The sequence below is a fragment of the Cebus imitator genome, unplaced genomic scaffold (assembly GCF_001604975.1).
Source record: "Cebus imitator isolate Cc_AM_T3 unplaced genomic scaffold, Cebus_imitator-1.0 Scaffold445, whole genome shotgun sequence".
NCBI classification, from domain to species: Eukaryota; Metazoa; Chordata; class Mammalia; order Primates; family Cebidae; genus Cebus; species Cebus imitator.
Genome location: NW_016107760.1, coordinates 1,044,047 through 1,044,865, shown reverse-complemented (window position 1 = coordinate 1,044,865; position 819 = coordinate 1,044,047).

Below are 819 nucleotides of genomic sequence, written 5' to 3'. Positions count from 1 at the left end.
AAAAAAAAAAAAAAAAAAAGTCTACCCTCCCATATATATCCGTCTACATTGTTCCCCTACATAAAACTCTTTTCTTTCACAATTCCTTGTTGCCTACAAAATAAAGTCCAAATTCCTTCAAGTGGCATGCAGAACTGCCCCTGTCCAGAATGGCCCCTACCTCCTCCTTCTTTGTGCTTTATGCTCTAGTGGAGAATTGCCAAACTGCTTGTACTTAGCCTTCATCAACAGTACTGCGGTATGCCTGTGTTTTGTGCTCATGCTGTCCCCCTGCCTGGTACACCTTTCCTACCCTCACCTGGCTAACTCTTATTCATCTTCTATGACGCAACTCCAGGCATCAATCCTTTCAAAAAGCCTTTCCTGTAACCTCATTTGGAGTTAAACTTACTCGTTTTATCTAACACTTGTGTAGTGCTTACTCTGTGTCAGGAATTATTCTAAGCACATTTAAACCTCACGACTCTATGAATAAGGTTTTGTTATCTTGATTTTCAGATGAGGAAACTGAGGCACACAGAGGTTTAACTTGCCCACATTCACATAATTTGTAAGTGAAAAATCCATACTTCAGATCCAGGATGTCTGGTTTTGAAACTGCCTTTGCAAAAATTATAACAGTGAGAAAATTATGGCAATGGGGAGATCTGATCTGGCCAATCCCCATCTTACTTTTAGCCTTCAGGCTGCCCTTAATTATTCCTGGGCTTGGGCCAACGTAATTTTGGGAGATATTTAGTTTATAGTTAATTTTTGTTTTGAGACAAAGTCTTGCTCTGTCATCCAGGCTGGAGTGCAGCGGTGCAATCTCAGCTCACT